Source organism: Pinus tabuliformis, chromosome 1_1, assembly GCF_031772625.1.
Source record: "Pinus tabuliformis cultivar Carrire ecotype Pingquan chromosome 1_1, CPIR1, whole genome shotgun sequence".
Lineage (NCBI taxonomy): Eukaryota > Viridiplantae > Streptophyta > Pinopsida > Pinales > Pinaceae > Pinus > Pinus tabuliformis.
Genome location: NC_142297.1, coordinates 189,309,059 through 189,321,799, shown reverse-complemented (window position 1 = coordinate 189,321,799; position 12,741 = coordinate 189,309,059). Strand labels below are relative to the sequence as shown.

Genomic DNA, 12,741 nt, shown 5'->3' with positions numbered 1-12,741 from the left:
CAGGTATTTGGGGTTCTCTTGGAGGAGAAGGAGGTAATGGTTTTGGTTGAGCAGGTGGTGGAGGCAAAAGAGTGGGAGGAGAGTTGTAATGGGGCCTCCACCCCTGATGAGGTGCATTCCACTGAGGCTGTGGCTAAGCATAAGAGTGAAACGAATGAGAAACTAGTGGAGCTTGATATTGAGGAGGATACAACCAAGGAGGGGGAGTGGACCAGGAAGGATGAGTATGTGGGCCCCAAGAAGGCAGGAAGTGGCTTTATTAGGGTTGTAATAAGTCTAGGATGTCCCTTGTATTCCCTGCTGGTAAGGTCTAGGTCCATGAGGCCTCCTTTGGTTCATGAAATAGAGTGGTTTAGTGGCTCCTTCAGCCCCCTGATATGTAGCTTTAATTCTGCGCAAGGAAGGGCACTGATTCGTATGATGGTCTTCTTCACAGACTAAACACACTTCTATAGAGTGCAATGGACATTCGTTCCTAGGATGCTTTCTAGTGCACTTGGGACAAAATATGGCCAAAGCCCTCTCGGCTTCCTCTTGTTTTCTTTTGATATGCAAGGTATCCATTTGCATGTCAAGAGTCTGCCTCACCTCGCTCTTGAAATCTTCCAGCCGATTCTCAAGTTTGTTTCTAAGGGATGAACTGCATGAGGATGTACTGGCTAAAGGTTGACTTCCCCTACCTCTCTTTCTAGCTGACCTGGAATGGTTTCTAAACACAATCTTTATGTCATCATAAGGTAGTTGGTAGATGTCTCCCCTAGCCAGCAGATGGAGGGTATCTAGGAGGTCTTCAAGGACTCATTTGAGCATAACCAACTTCAAACATTCAAGGTCAAGTGTGCACCTGGCCCTTTTATAACTGAGTTGAAACCTTTCTTCATAGTCTTCTAAAGATTTATCACTTCCCATGGTCATTCGAAAGATTTATTCCTTGGTATCCTTTGACCTACAGTAATCCTGGTATTTGTTGTTAAAGGCTTGCTGCATCTGAGCCCAAGTTGTGATACTGTTTCTAGGTAACCCCATGAACCAACACAAGGCTGCATCCTAGAGGGTAGAAGGAAACAGTTTCAACTTCTGCTCATCTTCTGCATAGTCATGGGTTCGACAGAGAACAGAAAATTCAAACAAGAAGGTATCAGGATCTTCAGTAGTCAATCCATGGAAGTGAGGTAAGGCTGAAGGACTTATGTTTTTCATTTTTGTGTCCCCATTGGTCTCTCGGATAGGAAAGGCACCTTTTATTCTTGCCTCATTTCCTCCAACGTTTTTATTTTTAGCCATGGTCTCAGGAGGAATGGTTTCTTGCTCTTCTTCTATTAGAAGATCTTTGTAAATCTCTGGAGGTTCACCTATAGGTTCTTCTGGATCACTACCACCAAAGAAGAGAGAAGGGTGACTTAGCGATGTGGTGGGGGTAATAGGTAAGAATTTTCTTGAATTGTCTCTGTTTCTACAAGGCATGAAAGGAAATCTCTTTTGGGTGATTTTTGTTTTTTTTTTGCTTGTACCTGCAAAACTGAAATGGATTGAACAACAAATTGCAACTAACTGAAATGAATCTTGCTAGAATGGAAATTGCAAAATTGAAATGAAAGCAGGAAATGACTAATCTACTTTTGCTGAAATGAAATTGCAAAATTGAAATGAAAGCAGGAAAGCCTAATCTACGCTTGTTGAAATGAAATTGCATAATTGAAACGAAAGCAGGAAATTCCTAATCTATGCTTGCAAAGAGGAAATTGTAGAATTGAAATGAAACAACTACTCTACTTGTGCTGAAATAAACTACTTAGCAGAATGTTGTAGTAGAAAATAGAAGAAAAGAAGTAATCACAAAATACTCTGACGCTTCCCTGGCAACGGCGCAAAAAAGAGTGGTGAGCTCCAGTATTGTAGCAATAATTCTACAACTCTTGGGGCTTCCTTCTTTACTTTTATCAACCCGGTAGTTCGTAACAAACTTGGAAGCGACGGTGTTGTATGCACAAGTACTAGCTCTTACTACAGGCTGTCACTTGATCAGCTGGCGCAAGTTCGCTAGGAGCTTAAGCCAACTTCTATGAATTCTCAGAAGAAGCTTTTAACTGTGATGAAAGAAAGCTAACTCGAAAGAGGCTATTCTACTTGCAGAAAGAGAATGAAAACTAAAATGAAACGCAAACCCTAGTTTACCCAGTAACCCTACTTTTGCAAGAAAAGAGATGGAAACTACTGAAATGGGTGCCATTAACTACTGAAAAGGTAAATTGCATTTATTCAATCTACTTCTAAAGAGAAATGAGAAGAAATCATCTTTTTGTACTTTTGAGCATTTTTATGTGGAATTATTATGCTTGTGTTTTGACTGGTTGTGGTTGTGCAGAGGTTTGGTGGCAAAGGAAGATGGAGTTGGCTTTTGCAGAAGGTGAGGAAGGTGTGGAGGGGTCCTAAGAAGCCCCTAGTACCCTTCTGAATACTTTCATTGCGATTAGACTTCGAAAAATCACTCACAGGAATTTCTACAGGAGGCTGCAAGGGAACTACAAGAGGTTCTACAGGACGAGGTCGAAGGCTGTTTTTGAAGGTTTGAAGGTGGAAAAATGATGGAAAAAGGGGAATGAAGGCTGGATGAAGGTGTTGGAGGGTCTATAACTTGTCAAGGAAGATCATGAACAAAAGAGATGGTTGGATTTGTTCAAAGGGCAAGGAAGCAATTTTGTGAAAAACTGTAGAAATTAGGGCAGATTGGCAAAATGTGGCGAATGAGTGGGGAAACCTTGGAGAAATGAGTTGGTGCTAGCTGTTTGATGGAGGGATAGTGGGCTGGAATGTTCTACAATAGATTTTCACACTTACTTCTCAAAACTGACCAAAGCAAAAACCGAAAAACATAGTTTTGTCTATTTTAACCTAATTTCTGACCTAAAACCAGAGAATTGCTGAACAGTATCTTATGAACAGGAAATAATGCAAGAGAACCATGGTAAATAAATAGGAAATGATCTAAGCATGTGAATCTAAGCTAATGTCAACTTCTCCAACTTGAAATAGCACACTAGCAGTTGCATTGGAAAAGCAAAAACAATGTTTTTGGTGGCAGCAGTAGTGCCTTGATCTCAAATCATGGTTCCAAGGAGGGAGAAAGGAGCTCAAGACCTACTGTTGACCTTTTTGGATCTTTTTCTGTCACTGTAGCAACCTACTTAAGCAACTTGAAGCAAAAACAACTATTATGATCATCAAAAGCAACCTAATTTAACAAAGCAAGATTAACCTAAACAATAGAAATTATCTCATGAATGCAAGCAAAAGCATATAAATACACAAAGGAGGTGTTGGGTAACTTGGGTTGGGCCCTAACCCAAGAGATTTAGCCCTCTAGAAAAGATTAGTGCTGGTTCAAAACTTTGTTCATCTTCATTTATAAAAAAATAGCAGTTACATCACAAAACTGTCTTCAAAAAGAGCTCGAAAATGAGTTGAGTACAAAGCTGCACAAAAGTGCGAAAATATACTATGAAATGGCTAACCTACTGAGGCTTGAAGCCTTCTTATTTATAAAAGTGAGGAATCCAAATAGTCCTCCTAAACTTAAGGAACTCGACTGTCTAGAACTGAAGATAACAGCAGCCCTACTTAACTTGCTCAGCTGCCCCTTGAAATCATCAATGTGGGCCTTTGTACTCCGAGCTGTTGATGGAGAATTTGAGGAAGGGGTCATTAATGAAGTAAACACCCCTCCTACAAGTCCTCATCCCTATTTCCTCGATTTTGGATGCCATCTTTCTCATAAATTCCTAGTCCTTGTCCAAAATTGTCCAAAAGATCTGCAATAAATACTCATTAGACTACATGGCAAAGTGACTATCCCCATTGACTCTATTGACATAAATATATTCAAAAACATGCACAAAGCTATTGAGAATGGTGGATTAAATGAAAATAACAGGTAGAATGAGCGCATATAGTTACCCATTTCTGGGGCTCATCGAGAGTACTTCCAAGAGATCAAAGAAGAAGATTTGTCTGCAGCCAGACAAAGGTGGGAAGCCTCCAACAATACTATTAGGAATAAAGAACCATTTGGATTCATGAATTTTAAAGCCACCTCCACTTGATTACACAAATATAGTAACATCGTCTTAACCATGGGCCCCGAGTGGATATGGTGTCGGTATAGAAGTCCAATTATATGGTATCCTCTAGATGGGTACCGAAGTGATTATAACTTGTCAGATCATTAAGTGAACCAGGCCTTTGTAATGCTCAAGAATAAAAATGGTTTCAAAGTATATAAGGAGGAGGTATATCCACCCTATTCCTTAACTCAAATACACCTTAACCATCTGATTGCATGAGGACATGCAATAAGGTAAACAGGGGAGTATGTTGGGCCGAGAAAAAGGTACGCTTTCTCCTCGTAAATAACTTGATTAAGCATTTGTCTTCACATGTTTATCTTCGTTTTATGGATAAAAGTAGAGAAAACAATAGCTGAACTTGGGTAAAATCAATTAGTAATAAATTAGATAAATCTGGGCATGGAAAACTGACTTTTACTATCTTTATGTGCAAAGGCACAGTTTGGACGATGGTTGTTCATCTATAGAAAAACAACATCTACTAAAGGAAAAAGACAGCGTCTTGGGCAAGGAAGATAGCAGAAGATTGGGCAGATCAATGTTATTTTATGATGAAATTAGATCAAGTGTTTCGAAATCCTCAGGATCCCTAGATCCTTAGGATTCGCTTCTATCTATTTACTTTTCCAAATGTTATATAAATTTGGAAGGTAAACTGAGCAGCTAGTCTAGGAATTTGCAGATTGTAGCTATTCTTTTGGACATATAATCTTGGTGATGATGTAACTCTGTTACTTATTTTAATGAAGAAGACTTCGTTTAATTTATAATCGTATTCTGAGTAGCTAACAGCAGGTACTTCTAGAGACTTTGGGCCCAGTCAAGGGAAGATATACTGCTTCAACTGTGTTATAATCATTTCTGTTTATTATTTACTATTTTTTATTGTTAAGTTACTATCTTTTTGATTACCGTGAGGATTGACGATTCTAATTTGCATTTGTTGTTCATTCAAGATTCAAGATTTATTTGTGTGTTACATATGCGTGATGTTATTTATTGAATTGGTTATGTTATTTCCAACATTAGATTGTTGTTCATTTTAAGTAACGTTATCATATATTTCAAAGTTAGAATCGACTGCTTTCCATGAGATGCTTATATGGTTATTTGCAGGTCAATTATTATTTGTTGTTCAATTGTCATAGTTCCCTTTCATGTTAAATGAGTTAGTTTCAATACCAGTTAAGATTGCCAAGTGTGACTCTTTTTATTTGTATTCAAATTCATTTGCTTTCAGAATAGATTAAGTAGAATTGTGAAGTGTGTTATGAATTTCTTTCAGAGTTGTTTGGATTGAATTTAAAGCGATAGACATTAGCTATTGCAACGATTCCAATTTCTTTCATCATAAGTTGACCTCTGAATTCACTGCATAAATAGTGCTAACACTCTTGAAATAAAAAGTCTTTCCTTGGGTTGATGATTAATGTAGGAATTAAGATTGCTTGTAATAAGAAATCTTAGTGCACCAACATACTCTACCAGGATCAATTCTACGCAGATTATTCCCTTTCTAAAGGTTTTCAATCCAATTTCTAACTAAAGTGAAAATGACTCCCCTTTTTATAAGGACTATCTGAAGCATGGAGATATGTGTTAATACACAAGCAAGATTTAGACATTCATACAAATAAGTGCTCCACCATCCTCACGTATAAGTAATATATATACTTTTAAGTGATTAGAATATAACTTTAATATTTGTGTTGTATATTACATGATTACTTTAACAGCCTTGGGGTGTTAATTTTGCATATAACCTTTTATTATTTTGACCTGCTCAATTTGCGTATTATCTTTTATGGAGCTCTTCTTTTCTATTACTTAAAGTGAAATCTTCATGAACATTGAAGATGCACCCATTCTTCTCCAAATATTGTAGTTCAACTTCTTAATATGCATCTGTGTTTTCTTCATTGTAACTAGATGTATTATCTTAATCCCTTTGACCACTTTTATGGTCCTGTATTGGACATTAATAAAATTATATTATATTTTCTTATCTACATTAGGTTGGAAAGTTAGTTGGTGTGTCATACATTCCTCAGCACATTAGATATTGAAATTATTGTCAAAACTCTAACTTTCGAGTTGAGCATTCCAAACATAAAATTCAAAATTGTATGTTTTCTTGAACTTTTCTTGATTTCTTTCACTTAGCAATTCTTGTTTCTCATGGAATGTAATGCAAGTCTTATCTTATCTTATGCTCGTACATAAACTTTCTCTGATGCCTAATAAGTATATTTTTTGTTGTAAATACTAACAACTATCATTATTGCTTGATTATTTCGAGCATACTCTTTATAGAAATTATATTTAAATTGGAGACAGAACATTTTTTCAAAACCGATTTTCTATTATTTGAATTATTTGTGCAGTCAATATATTTAATGGAAATCATATGATGGTTGCTTTAAATTTACATATTGTGCATTGGTATGCTTTGTGAATTCCATCAGGTATATCAAGGAGCAAATGCTTTGAGAAAAGATAGAAAAATTACAAGAAGATGTGAAGTCTAGGTGTGTGATTGAAAATAGGGAAGAGTCCAAGCAAAGTGATGGCGATGAAGACTGCATGGGTGATGAAAAGAGTGACAACACTAGTAGAAAATAATGAAAATAATTAATGACTAGGTGACTTAAAAAATTAGTCACTGCAATTATTTCAAGTAAATTACTACGAAATTTGAGCATTTTTAAGTGACCAAACAAAAAATGACTAACTTAAACAACTAATTTAGTCTAGGGATAAAATATACGACTAGCTAATAAGTGACTAAAAAAGTGACTAACTTAAATGACTAATTTAGTCTAGTATTAAAATATATGACTAGATAATAAGTGACAACATTATTTCATGACAAGACTACCCTACAAGCCACCAAATTTCTATCATATCCATGAGGTCAACAACAATTTGTGGTTCAAGATATAGCTAATTTGGAACAAACTTAGCTCTAGAGCCTAGGATTTTTTTCTACCTCTAATGTTTATGGACAAAGAGATCAATTTCTAAAGCATGTGGGAGCCAAACTATCACCTTTCCCATGTTGAATCCCTCTATTGAACATCATGGAAAATCTCCATAGATTAGTTATCCTTACTAAAACAAACATTTCATTGGAAATGATCATTAATCCTATGACATTACTACTTCACTATACTTTTTTACCACACAAAGATTATTTTGATGTCTACCATTATTTTATGACAATACTACCCTACAAGCCACCAAATTTCTATCATATCCATGAGGTCAACACCAATTTGTGGTTCAAGATATAACTAAGTTGGAACAAACTTAGCTCTAGAAGCTATGTTATTTTTCCACCCCTAATGTTTATGGACAAAGAGATATCAATTTTCTAAAACATGTGAGAGCCAAAGTATTACCCTTCCCATGTTCTCCCTCTATTAAACAACATAAAAAATCTCTATAAATTAATTATCCTTATTAAACCAAACATTTAATTGGAAATGATGATTGATCATTACCATGACATTGGTACTTTTCTTCACTTTTTAACCACACAAAACTTGTTTTGATATCACCATAATTCAATTTTGATAAATCAACCAAAACCCCCTCAATTGATATTTAGTGACAAAAACCCTAAATTTTTTCATAAATTAATAATTATTTATAATAAAAAATACCTTCCATTAAAAAACAAAACAAAACAAACAAACAAAAAGCAAAAAAAACTCACCTTTTATTTAATGGAATTTAATTCCCTTGATAAACAGAAGAACATTTCATTCAATTTTCATTAAGGTTTCATGGATTTATTTCTTTCAAATATTAAAATGGTTTATTTCCCTCCATTTGAATGGTTTTTCCAAATATTAAAATTGTTTATTTAAAAAAACTCACCTTTTATTTAATGGAATTTAATTCCCTTGATAAACAGAAAAATATTTCATTCAATTTTCATTAAGGTTTCATTGATTTGTTTCTTTCAAATATTAAAATGGTTTATTTCCCTACATTTGAAAGGTTTGTCCAAATATCAAAATTGTTTATTTCAAAAAAAACTCACCTTTTATTTAATGGAATTTAATTCCCTTGATAAACAGAAGAACATTTCATTCAATTTTCATTAAGATTTCATGGATTTATTTCTTTCAAATATTAAAATGGTTTATTTCCCTACATGTGAAAGGTTTGTCCAAATATCAAAATTATTTATTTCCCTCCATTTGAAAGGTTTGTCCATGGGGAAGAAGGAGAAGGAAGGGCACAGTTGGAATGATCGAGGGTGGATACCACTTTCGGCTTAGCATGCTCGCCAGATTTGAGATTTATTCTCCAGGAGGGCCTCCACAGTCCTTGTGTTCATGTTCGTCTAGCGTCGAATGGTATATGCGGCGAAGAAGGCAAGCATTGTGAACCCAAATCCATGCTTTCTTACTCGGCAAGTATCAAACTGAGGCCAACCCTTGGTGCCTTCTCTATCATGCATCTGGTCATGTTATCACATATAATTTTTGTTAAAAATTATTTACATGGGAAAATTTTGTTGGTGCTTAAGGTTGCAGCAGCTCCAGGTATTCCTATGTTTGAAATTTTCTTAAGAAAAAACAGAAATACAAGGAGCAGGTGGTGTACTTGCAGTAGAATGGACAATCTGTAGATGCTTCCTTTTCAGTATCACTTAAAGCTACTGAAGACTCAGATACTAACATAGAGAAAAAATGATGATGTAGATGAGGGATTGGGACAAGTTATTAAATTTCTTAAAGCTGGGATACCTAGCCTAAAATTCAAGGTGTTCAAAGTTGTGACTCTGGAACAGATAAAAAGGATTTAGAGATTGTTCCATCAGTTGCAGTTAGTCCATATCTGCAACAAATACAAAGGAGCAAGTTGCTTCAGCCGTTTGGGTGGGTGGTTGCAGTGAATGATAGGACTTTTCAAGTGATTACTTACAGTGAAAATCCCCCATATATGTTTCAATTGTCAACTCCTACAGTTCCCAGCGTGGAGGACCAGAAAATTATTTGTATTGGCAGTGATGCAAGGACCTTGTTCACTCCTTCGAGCACTATGGCATTGCAGAAGGCTTCCAAGTTGGAAGAACTCAATCTTCTGAATCATGTTTTGGTCCATTCCAAGAGTTTCAGTAAGCCCTTCTATGCTATACTCCATAGAATTGATGTGGTGTTGGTGATATATTTTGAGCCTATTGGGACTTCAGATGTTTCCACCTCTGCAATGAGAGCATTACAATCCTATAAGCTTGCTGCAAAAGGCAATATCACGGTTGGAAATCAATCCCTAGTGGAAATATTGGGCTATTGTGTGACATGATTGTACAAGAGGTGTGTGACCTTATTGGCTATAACTGCGTTATGGCTTATAAATTTGATGATGATGATCATGGTGAGGTGATATCTGAGATTAGAAGTTATGATTTAGAACCTGATTTGGGTCTTCACTACCCTGCAACAGATGTCATTCAAGATTTAAGACTTTTGTTTATGAGGAACAAAGTAAGAATGATTTGTGATTGCTATGAACAACCTGTAACATTGATTCAGGACAAGAGATTGCCTAGAGACCTAAGTTTATGTGGATCTACATTGATAACACCTCATGGTTGCCATGCTCAATACATGGCCAACATGGGTTTTATAGCATCTTTAGTAATGGTTGTAGTAATCATTGAGAAGGAATTGGACAAAAGTAGTGAGGGGCAGATGCAGCAGAAAGGAAGAAGGCTTTGGGGACCGGTGGTTTCTCATCACACTAGTCCATGCTATGTTCCATTTCCATTGAGGTATGCCTGTGAGTTCTTAATGCAAATTTTTGGAATTCAGCTAAACAAGGAAGTTGAATTGGCTACTCAGATGAGAGAAAAGCAAATTCTGCACACTCAAGCATTGCTCTGTGATATGTTGCTTTGGAATACACCCTTGGGAATTGTCACACGGAAGCCCAACATCATGGATCTTGTCAGATGCGATGGTGCTGTCCTTTACTATGAAGAAAACTTTTGGCTTCTGGGGATAACTCCTACTGAGGCTTAGATCCAAGATATTGTTACATGGTTGTCTGAGCATCACATGGATTCCATAGGTTTGAGCACAGATAGTCTTGTTTATGCAGGCTATCCTAGAGCAGGATCATTAGGGAATGCAGTTTGTGGAATTGCCACGGTGGGAATTAATTCAAAAGACTTTTTTTTTGGTTTAGATCCCATACAGAAAAATAAATCAAATGGGGAGGTCCCAAACATGACCTGTAGGACAGAGATGATGGTAAGAAAATTCATCCACGAGCTTCATTTGATGCATTCCTTTACATGGTAAAAATGAGGAGTTTTCCTTGAGAGGATGTTGAGACGGATGCCATCAATTCATTGTAGTTAATACTGTGAGGTTTCTACAAAGAAACTGACGACATTAGTAGAAATATCTCGATAAATAGGCAACTAACTGATTTGAAACTTTAGGAAATGGATGAATTGAATGCAGTGACAAATGATATGGTCAGACTGATTGAAATAGAAATGACTCCAATCTTGGCAGACGATGCTTATGGAGTAGCAAATGGATGGAATATAAAAGCTAATGAACTTATAGGGTTGTCAATGGAAGAGATCCTAGGGGATCCTCTAATGAATCTTGTTGAGGAAACCTCAGTTGAGAACGATGCTGCATTTGGCTTTGCAAGGAGTTGAAAAGAAAAATGTTCAAATTGAGCTGAAAAGACATGGCTCAGAGGAGTAAAATGGTCTAGTATTTTTAATCATTAATGCTTTCACGAACAGGGACCTGGAGGAGAATGTTGTGGGAGTGTGCTTTTTTGCCCAAGATGTCACCGGGCAGAAGATCGTTACAGAAAAGTTCACTCTCATTCAAGATGAGTATAGGGAAATATTCCAGAATCCAAGTCCCCTAATTCCTCCCATATTTGGAACAAATGAATGTGGATGCTATTTTGAGAGGACATTGCCCTCGAGACAAAGAGGCTCTATTTCTTACTGTTAAAGCTACCGAATTTTTGGATTGCATTTTTTATGATTAGAGTTTCAAGGCATAAAATCTAAAGCTCTAGATTTGAAGGGCATAAAGATATCAGTCAAAATGACAGCTGGTTAAATAGGTGGCTTAATTTCCCTCATTAAAGGAACCCTTGACAACAAACAAAGGAGCACCATTAAGCTACAGAAAATATCATCTGCGGTATCAGAGGAAGAATTGTGTAAACATTGTGTTTACCTGCTCAGAGATGATCGTTTTCTCTGTAGAGAAGGATGATAATTCACATATGAAGAGTCTAATGGACTAAAATGGAATTCGTAGTCAAAGGTGCAGTGAAAAATGCTTTCCTTTTCACATGTCAAAGGATGCTCAATTATTCTTTCATGTTGATTACGTTTCCCTCATAGAAAGCTAATTTTGTTGACCGGAAACCCATGAAAAAACAAAGGAGAGTGACAAACATCGATCATCATATTTTGATCATCAAACATCATTGACATAAATAAAAATATCAGATAATTAAGAAAAGAAGGGATCTAGAAATAGGGCATGGCTAGAAGAAAGCAGCCAACTAACCAGTCTTCCTCTATGGATTCCTCAACAATATTTTCTTATGAATAAAGTTCATGTAGATCTGCCAATTGTACTAGTTCCTTCACCATTCCCTCATATTCATTCACTAAGAAAATTATACATAATGGCAGCTTGGATTTTCATATATGCATCACCAAGCGGAAGACCAAGAACATCTCACAAATGCTGCTCAAAACATCATTATCCTGCACATTTGATGACTGTGGGGAAGATCTGATGTTTCCTATAGCACAACCATCAAAATCCATTCTATGAATCTATAATGACATATGTGAGATATTTCATTCAATTCAAAAACTAAAACCTAACCCAATCAAGTTAGTATGGGAAGGAGCATTTTTTTGAAGTCGATTGTAGCTTCATCAAACCTTAGACTTGCAAGGGACAATTATGATTTTACAATTGAGAGTGGATCAATGCTTGGATATGTTTTTCCTATTTTGACAACCACAGTTCCAGTTCTTCTGAACACTATGAAGGAGCTACATATAGCTTTAACCAGACTTGCACGCACTGCAAGATTTGATGCTCAAGTTCTCCATAAAGCTCTTGAAGGTGTTGGACCACCCTGAAACCACACTGAAATAATCCAAGGATAGATAAAAAGGGCACCTACTTACATAATAAATATTGTTCATGCTATAAGCCTTTTGGAGAAAATCCACAAACATATTCATAGGATGGAACTTTTCTTATCCTTTGATCAATGAGTTCTATCTCAAAAATATGCTCGAGTGGATATTTATGTGTAGAATCTAGATGTGAATGCTCGATCAAAATTTTCATACCAAGGTTGTACATAAGCTAGGGCTCTTGCAATCATCCATATTCCATTCCAATAAATGCCCTATGCTGTTCCTTATTTTTGAAGAATGGTAGATGCAGTCTTTACCAAGGCCCCATAGGGACTCCACTTCCCAGCTTTTGTTTCCTAATTGCTGGGATACCATTTGTAGATGTCCTTCTCCATCAAGTTTATACTGATTCAAGTGAAATTTCAGGTGTTTACTCATTATTTCTTTTCAGGT

At 36.3% G+C, this 12,741-nt stretch overlaps 2 pseudogenes; both read left to right on the top strand.

Annotated features, from left to right (window-relative positions):
- Positions 1 to 8,488: 8,488 nt before the first annotated feature.
- LOC149212171 (phytochrome pseudogene) lies at positions 8,489 to 11,125 on the top strand (annotated as a pseudogene).
- A 911-nt stretch (positions 11,126 to 12,036) lies between these two features.
- The window catches only part of LOC149212170 (phytochrome-like), a 126,873-nt pseudogene continuing 126,168 nt past the window's right edge, over positions 12,037 to 12,741 (top strand).